Here is a 12,847-nt window from a genome sequence, read left to right as displayed (position 1 = left end):
TGTAAATAATATGCTTTCCTGGCTTTATGGTTTTTCCGCATGATTTATGTTTTGTCATATGAATCATAACCTAACAGTGGTATCACGAGCCTCTTATTATTTTCTTAATCTAAATTGCATAAACATGGTTAAATATTACAAATTTGCAAGAATTAAAAAGGGGTGATTAATTTTCGTAATTGTTAATTAATTGCAAATTGTGTTTATTTAATTATACGTACGCAGTTTTTCGGCAGTTTCTTCGTTACTCATCCAAATCGAGTGATTTTTGTGTCAATTCCGCATGTAAAAGGCATTATAAAATTTTGACAAAAAGATTATTTTTCGGCCGAACCCAGAATTCTCAAATTCGAAGCCTAACTATGACTTTTCGGAGGTTTTAGTTTTTCGAATGCAAAATTTCGTAAATTTAAGATGTTAAATTAAATATTTGCGATTCTTGTTGATAAATCTTGAATTTTTGATTGATCTACTGTATATGTTTAACAAGTTTGAATGCCTAGCCTTGTTAATTATGCAATCTAATTTGTAATTATGATTAATTTGTTGAAAATTGGAATAATTTAGAATTAATTTGATTTTCATAATTAGATACCTATGATTAAAAACCACCATAAAAATTGTAAATTTATGTTAAATTTTAAATTTTTATGACCTAGACTTGAATCCATGTTCATCGGAGATCAATTAAATAATAAATTTTCGATTTTTCGCCCTAAAATTATGAAATTAATATTATTTATTAATTTGTCATTAATTTTGAATATAAATTTTTAATTTTTATGCGACTCGCTCATATAACTTGCACGCACAGAGCAATGGACGCTACGTGTTACCCTTAAGGGGTGTTGTATAGTGCGGGCATGCGACGACGAGCAAGGGAGCTCGTCGCCCATGCGGTACGAATGCAGCGAGCGAGGGCAAGGTGCACGAGCACAAGGCAGCAGCTCTGCCTTGTGTCGTGGGCTGTGAGCAATGGGCGTGTGGGCAGGGGCGAGAGCAAGGCAAGAGCAGTCGCGTGTGGGCAGCAAGCGTGCTGCGCCACAGCGCGCACTGCCTCGCGCAAGCATGCGGAGCCTCGCGCGCAGCGAGCGCAAGCTCGCGTGCCACGAGCGCTACGCACAGCGTCGATGGCTCGCGCGCAGCGAGCGCCAGCTCGCATACTGCTGCCTCGTGCGATGAGCGCAAGCTCGGGTGCGGGAAAGGCAGGCGCGCAGCGAGCGATGGCTCGCATGGATCGACCGGTGGCAAGCGAGCGCAGCGAGCGATAGCTCGCGTGCAGCGCTGGCGCGCGCAGCGAGCACCAGCTCGCGTGCAGCGCTGGCGCGCGCAGCGAGCACCAGCTCGCGTGTTCGATTGATGCCTTGCGATGGTGAGCAGCAGCGATGCGACGCAGCGCATGGGCTGCGCGCACATGGCCAGCGATGGCTGTATGCGTGTGGCCCATGGGCGTGCGTTGCGTGGGATTGTTGCGTTGCGATTAGATCGTTTTGAAATTTTAATTTGAAAATTTCAGTTTACGTAATTTTAATTAATTTTAAAATTAATAATTCAAATTATTTTCTTGGATTTTAATTTTGAATGTTGTAATTATAATAAATTTTATTTATTCTAATTATTTTACTAAAATTAAAATCATGAATTAATTTAAATACGACTGAAATTAAATTAAATTTATGGATTCAATTATAAATTTATATGAGCTTTAAATTTTAATTAAATTTGTATGTTTCCGGTTAGACTAGAAATACATTTTTATGTTTAAAATTAGTAAAGCATATGAATTTATTGGTTTAAGTGGGAGCCCTTTTTTAGTCATAAACTCTTGATTAGGTCTACAAATCCTTAAGGTTAAAACAACTTGATTAGAATTAATAAGGACTGAATAATTTGTAGATTATTGGTGCCCTTGATTAATTGCTGCAAATGTTTATGTGATGCATAATGTGTTTTACTAACCAGCTATGTGGGCCATTCATGATAATGAATGGGTGAATGGTATATATTGTATATGTACTGTTTTGTAGGTTATGAAGTGACTAGTATGGCCCAAATAGGATAGAAAATATGGTCTACGTACCATTAATTTGAATGTAATTGGTCTGAAGTACCAAAGTTGTTTTTCAATTCAAATATGGTCTGCGTACCATCAAATAGTTGTAATTAGTTTTAATTATAGCTTATCCTATTTGAAGAAAATGGTGCCTCCCACGGAGATTTTCAAGACGGACTTTGAAGTTAAAGCTTCAAGATGAAGTCTGGCCATACTAGATCACATTTATCTTATGCATGTTTTAAGTTATTTATTGCTTTTAAATATGTCTTAAAATGCATGAGATCAAAGCTTGATTATGTTGCATGATTAAGGATTTTAGTTCACTTAAAATCTAACCAACATAGTAAGAGCCTTAAGTTCCAAACTTAAAAAAAAAATGAGTTAAAAGGTGCCATGCCAAAATATACACTTGCTTGGATATCCTTTACATCAATCTAGTAATAGTTTTCGCTCAGCGAGGTGTTACTTATTGGTCCTAAAGGGGCAAGGTACACAAATAATTGTGAGTACATGTTAGTTTTGGTGAAACTCAACGATATAAGTAAGGAGTCCTTTTATGTCGTGGCAAAATCGATAGGTTTTCCTAATAAGTTCTTAGACGTACCTATCAACCAAGAATAGTTTCTAGACTATTAGCAAAAGGCTTTTGCTTACCTAAGATGTTTTAGAATTGAGTCGACAAACTGTGCTTAGTTCTTCAATGATTTTAGGATCTTGGAATCATTTTATTCACACCTGCCGGAACACATAACTTGAATAAAATGCTTAATGAACATTGAATTATGCATGTATGCTAGAATTTAAGTTTATTAAGAGAAACTGTGAATGGTTATTTATTTGTTTATTCTTTTCAATTGTAGTTTTAACTATGGCAAACAACAATTCATTCAACATTCGATCAATTCTCGAAAAGGAGAAGTTGAGCGGGAAAAACTTCCTTGACTGGCAAAGGAACTTGCAAATAGTTCTTATGTAGGAAGAAAAGGAGTATGTCCTAGAAGAGGCGATGCCCGAAGCCGCAGGCGACGGGGTCACTCAGGCAGCCCTCAATCGTTGGATTGATGCCAACAAGGATGTGAAATGTCTAATGCTCGCCACCATGAGTGCAGATCTGTAGAAAACGTTCATCAACTCAGATGCTTTCACAATCATCAGTGAGTTGAAGAACATGTTCCAAGATCTGGCTCGAGTCGAAAGATTCGAGACTCATAGGCAAATTCTTGAGACCAAGCTTAAGAAAGGCGAGCCCGTAAGTCCACATGTTCTCAAAATGATTGGACTCATTGAGAATATGAGTCGGCTAGATCAGCAATTTTCTCAGGAAATGGCTATAGACACCATCCTCCATTCTCTTCATAGCGGGTATGATCAGTTCAAACTGAACTACAGTATGAATAGTCTGGACAAAACGCTCACTGAGCTTCACGGTATGCTGAAGACCGCTGAAAAGACGCTCAAAAGTGATAAGCAGGATGTGCTTATGGTGCGTGGGGGCAAGTTCAAGAAATCTGGAAAGAAGAGGAATGCTAAGAAAGGTGGCAACAAGGCCAGCCCAACTAAGCAAACTGGCGGCAACTCTGTAAAGAGGAAGGTCCGTCAACCCACTTCTGAATCCGAATGCTTCTACTGCAAGAAGAAGGGGCATTGGAAGAGAGATTGCTTGAAGCTAAAGGAAGATCAGAAGAACGGAACAGTCGTTCCATCTTCAGGTATTTTCGTTATAGACTGTATACTTGCTAATTCAACTTCTTGGGTATTAGATACAGGTTGTGGCTCACACTTATGTTCCAATCCACAGGGACTAAGAAGAAGTAGAAAGTTAAGCAAGGGAGAAGTCGACCTACGAGTGGGAAATGGAGCACGGATTGCTGCATTAGCTGTAGGAACTTATTATTTGTCGTTGCCCTCCGGGCTAGTTTTGGAACTGGAAGAGTGTTTCCATGTTCCAAGTCTTACTAAAAACATCATTTCTGTTTCTTGCTTAGATGCTAAGGGGTTTTCCTTTTTAATAAAAGACAATAGTTGTTCGTTTTATTTTAAAGAGATGTTTTATGGATCTGCTAGATTAGTCAATGGACTTTATTTATTAGATCACGACAAACAAGTATATAACATAAATACCAAAAAGGCCAAAAAGGATGATTCAGATCTCACCTATCTGTGGCATTGTCGATTAGGCCATATAAACTTGAAACACTTAGAAAGACTTCAAAAGGAAGGAATTCTAGAACCATTTGACTTAGAGGATTATGGTAAATGCGAATCATGTTTACTTGGCAAAACGACAAAGCAACCTTTCTCTAAAGTTGGAGAAAGAGCAAATGAACTATTGGGTTTAATCCATACAGATGTATGTGGACCAATGAGTACAAATGCTAGAGGTGGTTTCAGCTACTTTATCACTTTCACTGATGACTTCAGTAGATATGGTTATGTCTACCTAATGAAGCATAAGTCTGAATCCTTTAACAAATTCAAGGAATTTCAGAGTGAAGTAGAGAATCAATTAGGCAAAAAGATTAAAGCACTGCGGTCTGATAGAGGCGGTGAATATCTGAGCTATGAATTTGATGACCATCTGAAAGAATGTGGAATTCTATTAGAATTGACTCCTCCTGGAACACCACAATGGAACGGTGTGTCGGAACGGAGGAACAGAACCTTGCTAGACATGGTCAGGTCAATGATGGGTCAGGCCAAACTTCCATTAGAATTTTGGGGACATGCACTAAATACAGCTGCACTCACTATAAATAGAGCTCCGTCTAAAGCTGTCGAAAAGACTCCATATGAGTTATGGTTTGGAAAGCCTCCAAATGTGTCTTTTCTTAAATTTGGGGATGTGAAGTATACGTTAAACGATTAATTTCAGACAAACTTCATCCAAAATCTGACAAATGTATCCTTGTGGGCTATCCAAAGGAAACAAAGGGGTATTACTTCTACAATACATCTGAGAACAAGGTGTTTGTTGCTCGAGATGGTGTCTTTTTGGAGAAAGATCACATTTCCAAAATGACAAGTGGGAGAAAAGTAGACCTCGAAGAAATTCGAGTCGAACAACAAACTCTAGAGAATGCTCAAGATGACATTCAGGATGAAACTCAGAGATCTTTAGAAGAATCTGGTGAGAATCATGGTCAATTTAGAAATGTTACCCCGCGTAGATCGCAAAGATATAGATCTCAACCGGAAAGGTACTTAGGTATTTTGACGAACGAGAGCTATGACGTTCTATTACTTGAAAGTGATGAACCTGCGACTTACAAACAAGCTATGACGAGCCCTAGCTCTAAGCAATGGCAAGAAGCCATGCAATCTGAATTAGACTCCATGTCTGAAAACCAAGTATGGGATTTGGTCGATTTGCCAGATGGCTACCAAGCCATTGGAAGCAAATGGGTTTTCAAACTGAAAAAGGACAAGGATGGGAAACTTGAAGTTTTCAAAGCTAGATTGGTTGCAAAGGTTACAGGCAAGTCCACGGTGTGGATTACGATGAAACCTTTTCACCAGTTGCAATGCTAAAGTCTATTCGGATAATGTTAGCAATCGCTGCATATTACGATTACGAAATATGGCAGATGGATGTCAAAACTGCTTTCTTAAACGGCGTTTTCACAGAAACTGTGTTTATGACACAGCCTGAAGGTTTTGAGGATCCAAAGAATGCTAAAAAGGTATGCAAGCTAAAGAAGTCAATCTACGGATTGAAGCAGGCATCCAGGAGCTGGAATATACGTTTTGATGAAGCAGTCAGTGACTTTGGTTTCATCAAGAACGCAGACGAATCTTGTGTATACAAGAAGGTCAGTGGGAGCAAAATTTCTTTCCTAGTATTATATTTCAACGACATATTACTTATCGGAAATGACATCCTATGTTGAACTCTGTCAAGATTTGGCTTGGGAAATGTTTTTCGATGAAAGATCTAGGAGAAGCACAATACATATTGGGCATCAAGATTTACAGAGATAGATCTAAAAGGATGATTGGACTTAGTCAAAGCACTTATATCAATAAGGTGCTTGATAGGTTCAAGATGGCAGACTCCAAGCAAGGCTACCTACCCATGTCTCATGGAATAACTCTAAGCAAGACTCAGTGCCCAAAAACACTTGATGAGCGTAGACGAATGAATGGGATTCCATATGCATCATTGATTGGTTCAATAATGTATGCTATGATATGTACACGCCCGGATGTTGCGTACGCACTCAGTGCTACGAGCAGATACCAGTCAGACCCAGGAGAGGCGCATTGGACTGCTGCCAAGAATATTCTGAAGTACCTGAAAAGGCACAAAGATGACTTCCTGGTCTATGGTGGAGATGATGAATTAATTGTTAAAGGCTATACGGACGCAAGTTTCCAAACCGACAAAGATGATTTCAGATGACAGTCTGGGTTTGTCTTCTGCCTCAACGGAGGTGCAGTAAGCTGGAAAAGTGCTAAGCAAAGCACCATTGCGGATTCTACAACTGAAGCGGAGTACATTGCTGCACATGAAGCAGCAAAGGAAGCTATATGGCTAAGGAAGTTCATAGGTGAACTTGGTGTAGTCCCCTCCATTAAAGGACCAATAGCCCTGTATTGTAATAATAACGGAGCTATTGCACAGGCAAAGGAGCCTAGACACCACCAGAGAGTCAAGCATGTACTTCGTAGATTTCACCTTCTACGAGAGTTCGTTGAAAGAAAAGAAGTCGAGATAAACAAGATTGGAACTGATGACAACATATCAGATCCATTGACTAAACCTCTGCCGCAGGCGAAGCACAACTCGCACACTGCAGCTGTGGGAATCAAGCATATTGGAGAATGGCTTTGATATCCCTGTTTAATGTTTTAAAGTTTTAGAGTTTAAATCTTTGTAAAACATTATTGGTTAATCATTCACAATAAATGAAGAGAATTCATTTTTCCATTTAATTTGTGGTTTATTAAATGATGAGTCCCTTCAATTTGACGATATATTCAAGATAGACTGTCAGGACCAGTCCTGTGACTAAGAAATGTCTATCAAGTGAACTTGAATGTCAAAGGTTGAAAATGGTCCCTAGTCGGAGTTTTCTATAAAATTGGACGCATAGAAAACGTTAGACGATTAGAATGCAAGATGACTAGTAGTTCTGTTTCTAGAACTATGTGGACATGGCAATGTCATAATCATTTGCATAGATACTTACTTTGGGAAGACTAGTATCGGACAAGACCTATGAAACTTTACTGTAAGAGATGAAAATCTGTCATAAGTAAATTTCATTAAAATTATTAGACACTAAATCCTCAATACCTGAGTGATTTGAGATTACTTGTTTTGAGAACTGGTTGCTTTGACGTTGACCAACCGTCGCACCGTAAAAGGAGGCTATAAAGGCAACGCTCAGGTAATCACCTATCAAACGAAGTCTAATCTCAAGATCGCAAGATTGGGTTTGTCCTCCCATAAATCGGGATGAGATGCTTAAAAGTTGTACAAGGCCACTCGGAGAGCTAGAAACTGTGAAATGCATGGCCGTGCTCGGATGAATCATAGGCTATGATTATCTGTCTATTTGATCAGTTGAACTCTGAAACCGAGGAACACCTCTGGACATAATAAGGATGACAACTCTTACCTTATGTTCAAGAGCAAGCATCGAGCGACAAAGGAATTAGGAAATGAACACTTGTCCCTAAGGACAAGTGGGAGACTGAAGGAAATAATGCCCTTGGTCCAAGTATGCATTCTATGTTAAGTCTAATAAGTGCGGTTCAGTATTAATTAACAAGTTAATAATTCAGTGAGATCAAGTGAGCTGAATGCCTAGCTAGAGGCCGCTTCAGTTCAAGTGGAATTAATGATATTAATCCACAGCTTACTCTTGACTGAACCCGTAGGGTCACACAAATAGTACGTAAACGGATCAAGTATTTAATGGCATTAAATACTCCATCTATGGATATTCGGAATCGACGGATCTTGGTTTCAGTGGGAGCTGAGATCGTCACAGGCAAGAAATGAATACTCCGGAAACGATGATATTGCCGGAAACGGAAATATGGATCGTATCGGTATAAATATTATCCAAGTCGTAGATGTTGCCAGAAACGGAAACATGGTACGTATCGAAAAATATTATCGGAAATGGAAATATTGCCGGAATCGGAAATATTGCCGGAAACGGAAATATTGTCAGAATCGGAAATATTATCGGAATCGGAAAATAATTCCGGAAACGGAAATATTAAATATTTGTTCGAAACGGAAATTAATTCCGGAATCGAAAATATTAAATATTGTTCGTATCGGAAATGAATTCCGGAACCGGGAATTTAATCGGAAGCGTATCGTACGAATAAGCATCGGACGAGGCCTGCCGGACGAGGGCCCAGCACGAAGCCAGGCCATCGCCCAACAAGCCAAGCGCGCCACACGAACAGCCAAGGCCACGCCAGGCCCAGCGCAAGGCCAAGCCCAGCAGGCCATGGCAGCGTGCGCAGCGCGCGCAGCAATGGGCTGCGAGCATTGCTGCAGCTCGCGTGGGCTTGTAGCTCGCGTGGGCCGAGCGGCCGTGTGGGCTGTGCGCGGGCATGGCCTACACGCTTGCGGGTCATGCTCGTGTAGAGTTTGTGTTCACATACGAAACCTAAAGAGTATAGGATTTGTTTAATGATTAAAATTCCTAATCCTAAAAGATAAATTAATTAAATAAGAATTCTACTAGGATTCTAATTTAATTAATTTGTATCCTAGTAGGATTCGATTACTTATTCCATGGTCTATAAATATGAGTTAAGGGCTCATAATTTATATCGAGTATTCAAGTATTCAAAGTGATTTTTGAGAGCAAAAATTCAGTCATATAATTGCCTACAATAGCCGAAAATTCTAAGTACCTTAAGGGCGATCCTAGTTGGTCAAGCTTAAGGCGGATCCGGACGTGCTGTGGACTATCTACGGAGGGACGACACTTGGAGTCCTAAAGACTTGTTCTTGTTCGGTTCGGGCGTAGCTAGGGAGGGCACGCAACAAAGTGTATGCATCTAAACTATGCTAAATGATTATGTGTAAATAATATGCTTTCCTGGCTTTATGGTTTTTCCGCATGATTTATGTTTTGTCATATGAATCATAACCTAACAGTGTGAGTGCTCCTTCTGGCAAGGGTACGTGCCCTTATTATTTTTCAATGTGTGCTCATTAATTTGGCATCTTGGTGATTTGGATTCTTCCTTTGACTTAAATTTTTCTTTCGACTTGGGTTGCAAGTAATTAAATTTCAATAAGGGACTTCTATTTTTATTCTTGTTATTCTATAGGCTTTAATATTTTGGCAAATTGGTTGGACCGAATCATGGATTGCCTACGTATCCGCCTTAAATAGATTTAATTTGGAAACAGGTCTTGCGTAGTTCTTAGCCTAGAAAATGGTTTCTTAGAATGCCGATTTTAAACAAGTATGTTCTGAGGTGGAAACATATTATTCGAAACGGTAGAATAAGTGAAGTTTATTATTATGTCCCTTTGCTGCTTTGCCGTAGGCCAAAATTTTGTTTATTTGTTTTATTTTTTTTGAGTACATGTATATTTTTTGGTGGTACGTATATCTGAATACGTGCTGTACCCCTCCAAGTGTTCGTTATTTTTCCGTGCATGTGCGGATAAAATGACGAGCACTTCAGGACAAAATTTGGCGAGCAGAGAGATCCAGCGCCCAGGCTGGGGCGCTAAAGACTTCGGCGCCCAGCTCTGGGCGCTGAAAATGACTTCTGGGCGGATCTTTTTTGGTGCGCTAAATGCTTCTTTTTATTTTTAGACGAATTTTTAAAGGCGCTTTGCAAAGTTTGCTTTTTATTATTTATTATTTTTTGTATTTTTCATTGGTCTTCTTTTTTTTTATTCGTGACTCAAGACGGTTTGAAAGACGGGTTGAAAGAGATAGGATAAGTGGTATAGGTATTAGTCGAGCACGAGGATTTCATCAACTAAGGCCAATGAATAGCATGGGGACAGCTCAAGGGTATAGGAGGTATCCACACAAGTTATATGGTCATTATGCTAATGGTGGCGTAAGAACAGGTTTGGGTTTTGGAAATAATGGGTATGACGCACGTGTCAATGGCCGTGCGTGGTTTGCGGTTGATAACAAGCTAGTTCAAAAACAAGAGTTGAGGTAATGGTTTCTTGGGTTATGGCGATGAGAACATGGATGGGTTAAATGAGCTGCACAGGGACCCCAGAGCGAAGGCGTCTAAGAGCATAAGGATTGGAAAGGGTAGATATCGTAGAATTTTATGATTTGGATTGGTTGACTCAATTCTTTTCCTTCGTTTACTTGACAACATAAATCCTTCAATCAATTTGGGCTAAAAGGTAGATGGTTGTGGTCTTTGAGTCACGAGGCGAGACTGAGTGGGCCTCGTTTGGTAGGCCTATAGTGGACCTTTAATTTTAGTAGGCCTAGGGTGGACCTTTAAATTGTCTTACTTTGCAAGCGTATTTAGTCATTTCTTTAAATGTGCAAATAGCGTAGATTCAAAATGTTATTTTTACCTTATTGAATTTTAACGAAAGAATTACATCGAAATTAATTTTCTGCTTCTTTTCAGATTCCAGTTTCTGGGATTTAATTGGAAGTTGTGATTTAGACTCAAACTTTCATTAATCTTTCTGATTATAACCCGTGTATGAATACAAGGAGGTGGCCTAGACTCAAAATAATGACATGGCGTAAGCCTATAATACTTGACCAAGCGACTCTCAGACTTAGGCTAATTGGACCATATCTTTCGTTGGTTGACACTTTAGATTTTAACCTTTGGGTGTTTATTCGTCATGCGCCATTTTGCTTAATGTTGGCAAGGTAGTTAATTGGGGAGATCGAATTTTTTTTTTTGCAAGACTAGAATCATTAGTGCGGCTTCTCTCTTAGTGTGTATTGCTTTTACCCCAACGGTTGTCTTATGGCATGCCGATTTGGGTATTTTCATGGTTGGTCATGTTGCATTCATGGAAAATCTTTTAGTCCCTACTTAGTAGTATTTCATGGAGTGAGTGACTCGAGAGGACTATGATAGTCGTGACCCAATGTGATTATAAGCCTTGGGGCCATTAATTTTTTCTTTGCCAATGGTATTAACACCTTAGGTTCACCTTGGGGGTTGTGCGACTATGGGGGAATGATTTCCAGAATGTGACCATTTCCATTTTGCAAATACTATAATATATTCTTTTTATTGGTGAGAGAGAGTATTGAGGCCGTGGATTCCTAGCAAGGGATGACAATTACATATGGGTGCTCATTGATTTAAATGTTAGGAAGGGAGACTCAAATATGGTTTAACCTTTTAACTTGCAGAACGACACCAAGCATTAGGACCGATTCTATGGATAAGACAACTAAGACTTAGGATTTGGATTGTATTTTGGCATAGCCTAGTCTAGACTCGGATTTATTTGAACATTTATTTTTTCTGAAGACTTTATTCGAACATTTATTTTTTTGAATACTTCGCCCATGTGACATTCAAGGTTTAATTAGCATGCTCGGCTTTGGTGCCGAACATCGTCGTCGTAGGAGGCCTAACAACGACACAAAGAGTTATTTATTTTTTACAAGTCGCTTTTGAAATCGAGCGATTTTTCATACGCCCTCGTAGCAATTTTTTTTTCACGAAAAGTTTTTTTTTGCTACGTATTTTCTTATGCTTGGGCACCGAGGCTGCTGTGCCTGACCAAAAGGGGCGTGAGAAATTCTGGCGCCCAGCCAGGGGCGTTGAAAATGCGTCCCTGGCTGGTTCTCGTTTTCTGCTTTCGTCTACTTTTGTTTTATGCGACTTAATTTTGCATGCTTGCCTAATAACGTCCTTTACGCGTTGTGCAGCGTTTGTGGGATTCGTTACAGGCCATCCCGAGCGTCGCTTGTTTTTGTGGCGATCGTTCGGGCTTGCGGAACACGTATTTTGGTATAACTCTTTGGCAAATTAGTCTATGAATGTTTGGGCAATTTTTAAGGTCGTTGGTTTTCTAGCATTATTCGTACACACAATCATAACATAGTCACATAGTTCGCTACACATAACTACATTACAAACATGGATTTGAAAATTAAATATGTCACGTAGTTTATGATAGGCTTCTATGGGTAGTACTTGCGCCTGGCTTGGTACCGCTTCTATCGTAGATCCAACACATGCCCCGGTCAAGGTAGTGTCTTCAACAGACGAATTTCGCTCAAGAGGCCAACCCGCAAGTGCAAGCCAAGGGGCATGCAGGCGAGAGGGACCTAATGAGCGAGCGATTGGGTTCGGGATAGGTGTACTACCTGCACGAGTACCGAGTGGGCAACATGCGCGGCGTATGCACCCCCCTATTGGCGAAAAAAGGTATCCTTAGTCCCAACTCCCGAGGGAGCCGAGATTCGTTATGCGGTTCTGCCCGTTCACATTAATATGCTGATTTTCAGGTCGTCCCAACTTGATGGGGAAATAAACACGGGGTAGGATCGTTTCACCCTTCGGCTATTTTGATTACCTACAAGCACGAGTATTTCCTTCACTATCCCCAGTGGAGTCGCCACTGTGAGGGGGTCGAAAAGGCGCGAGGCTAGTGGGTGACCTTGTCCCTCGTGGGTGTGACGATTCTTTTTATTCAATCAAGTGTAATTGGATTTCCTGTGAGTATACACCCAATTGACTAGTAATATAGGAGTCGCCATTCAGTTTTTAACGACAATGAGAAAAACTGACAAAACCCAGTTATCGTGACATAAAGGGAGTGCAATTATGTTTGACCACAACGGTCGT

This window comes from Spinacia oleracea, chromosome 4 (assembly GCF_020520425.1).
Source record: "Spinacia oleracea cultivar Varoflay chromosome 4, BTI_SOV_V1, whole genome shotgun sequence".
In the NCBI taxonomy this organism is placed as follows: Eukaryota; Viridiplantae; Streptophyta; class Magnoliopsida; order Caryophyllales; family Amaranthaceae; genus Spinacia; species Spinacia oleracea.
The sequence above is the reverse complement of the archived record's forward strand: the minus strand, read 5'-3'. Positions refer to the sequence as shown.